This window comes from Echinops telfairi, unplaced genomic scaffold (assembly GCF_000313985.2).
Source record: "Echinops telfairi isolate 266 unplaced genomic scaffold, ASM31398v2 ScPeMD7_9;HRSCAF=40, whole genome shotgun sequence".
Taxonomy (NCBI): domain Eukaryota; kingdom Metazoa; phylum Chordata; class Mammalia; order Afrosoricida; family Tenrecidae; genus Echinops; species Echinops telfairi.
In genome coordinates, this window is record NW_022103906.1 from 16239155 (window position 1) to 16241739 (window position 2585).

Sequence of the window (2585 nt, forward strand, 5' to 3'; positions counted from 1 at the left end):
CTCCACTAAAGTTTTATGGTGAACCCCGAAAGTGCTCTAACTCACTTCCACATCTGCGTGGACTCTTGGTTGCCGGTGCGATCTGTACAGCTAAAGACACTTGCTGTTGGGTGCCATCTGGTTGATGCTGACATACAGCAAGCGAGTGGCACTCTGTGATTGGGGACATTTGTCCCATAGGGTTTCCCAGGCTTGAATCTTCATAGGAGCAGACCACCACAGAGCAGCCGGTGGGTTTGAACCAACTACCTCTCAGCGGCTGAGCACTTAAACCCATAGCATCTCACGGCACTTTCAAGCTAGCTGCCCCTTAGTATGTTTAAGACCTACGTTTGCCTTCAATATTGCAGGTGTCTGGTCCACACAAAAGAGGCATGAGTACTAGGTTAGATAGATTTTCCTTCGATTATTTTATCAGAGTTTCCATTTCCATGCTGTTAATCTCTAGTGCAAGTTTTCAGTAGCCATTTGGATGCATTCCATTATCTCGTGCTCTCTTAGAGCGTGATGTGTTTGTAAAGGTCTTTTCAAACTACTAAATGATTAACAATGAGCCGGGCAGTTGGTCAAGGTCAGTGTCAGCCATGGATTATTTTGTGGGTGGTAGCGTATGATGCAGGCGGAATGGAGACTTGGAAAGAAAAGAAAGTGTATGAGCAAATTAAAGGATTGACTTGCAGGACCGGGGACTATTTTTTCCTACCAAAGTTCATTGCCATAGGGAAAATTGTAGATAAATATAGATAAAATGCATCTGAATTTAGTTGTTTGTTTAAAGCTTTTTATAATGAATTGGGTGAAGGTTTGTAGAGTGTGGATCAGCTTTCCCTTGAACAATTTTCATACTTTCTGTTTCGTCCCATGGATTGTAATCCCCACAAGGACTTCTACTTCCTCCCCGTGTCTCCGGTTTCTATTCTTCCTCCTTTCCTAAAGAAGCTGTGGTGTAGTGGTTACTCATTGGCCTGCTAACTGCCAGGTCAGCAGTTTGACACCACCTGGGAGAAAGATGAGGCTTTCTGCCCACATAAAGAATTACAGTCTTGGAAGCTCACAGGGCAATCCTGCCCCACCCTCTAGGGTCATCAGGAACCAGAACTGACTTGATGTCAGTGCGTTTCCTTCCCTAATCTGTCTGCATTTTGCTCGAGGGTCAATGCTTTCCCCGTGGTCCCCAGTGGTTATCTGAAGTGTGCACACCTCACTAGTGCTATAGAACCATCTATGGTTTGGTGGAAAACTCAGCCACAGAGGTGAGTTTTGGTATAGACCAAGGCAGTATTCTTGGGGGTTCCATCTATGCAACCAGGAAGCCTGGTCTCCCTCAGGGAAGTTGTGCTCTGTTCCCCAGTCATCTCCCACTCCATCCAGGACCTACTACTGTGACTCAGAGCATTTGGTAGGGGAGCCAGGGACCTTCTCTTTCTTCTGGTCACAGCATCATGGAGACTGATACTCCCAGCGTCCATTCATCCACTGGACTGATTATTTTAGTACGTCCCAACTCTTATCCTTCCTTTTTCCTCTGGACAGGAGGAACCATAGTCATACCTTAGAGCTTACAAGAACTCGGTCACCAATAATGAGAGTAGCGATACCAGGAGGGGAGGGAGAAGGTAGGAAAGGGGGAAGCGATCACAGTGATCTACATGTAACCTTCTCCCTGGGGGATGGACAACAGAAATGTGGGTGAAGGGAGATGTCGGACAGTGTAAGATATGACAAAATAATAATAATTTATAAACTATCAAGCATTTGTGTTGTGACAGGTGGGGGTGCAGGGAAGGAGGGGAAAATATGAGGAGCTGATACTAAGGGCCCAAGTAGAAAGCAAATGTTTTGAGAATGATGATGGCAACAAATGTACAAATGTGCTCGACACAATGGATGGATGTATAAATTGTGGTAAGAGTTGTAGGAGCCCCTTATAAAATGATTAAAAAAAAAAAAAAGAACTCGGTCACTACTCACTGAGTGGTAGGTAGAGCATTGTCTTTGTGAATTACGTAAGGCCAGTTGACCTTGGTTTTCCCTGGGACGATGGTCCTGGCCCGGCACCTCATTCCCTCCAAGTGCCATGCCTACGGACGGTTCCTAACTTGGATCCCGCCTTCTCCATGTGCTCCCAAAGTCAGTGACCCTCTCCTTCCCACATCTGTCCAGCCAGCATGCCATCCCTGATCACCTTTGCCACCTGCTGGACATAAGTTCAAACCCCAGGACTGCCAGCTCTTCATGTGTGGCTTCTGCAAGCTGTCTCTCTGTGGCCCAGAGACCGCAGAAGAAATGCTCATCTCCAGTTGTTCTGAGGATGAAATGAGGGGGAAATATGCCAGTGTTATTTGGCACTTAAAATAGGCTCTGGTCTCTCTCTTTTATTTAAAAAAAAAAAAAGAAAAGAAAAGAAAAAAATTGATTTGGGAATACTAAAAAATAAAATGGACAGTATTTGAGAGTGGAATTTGGGCCAATGAAGGGAAAAAGCCTGAGAATGGCATAAAAAATACTCTTTAAATAGAAGAAAAGAAAGAGCCTTACTGTTAAGAGGTTGTTAGCCAAACATTTTGGATTCTGTCTAAAGATTG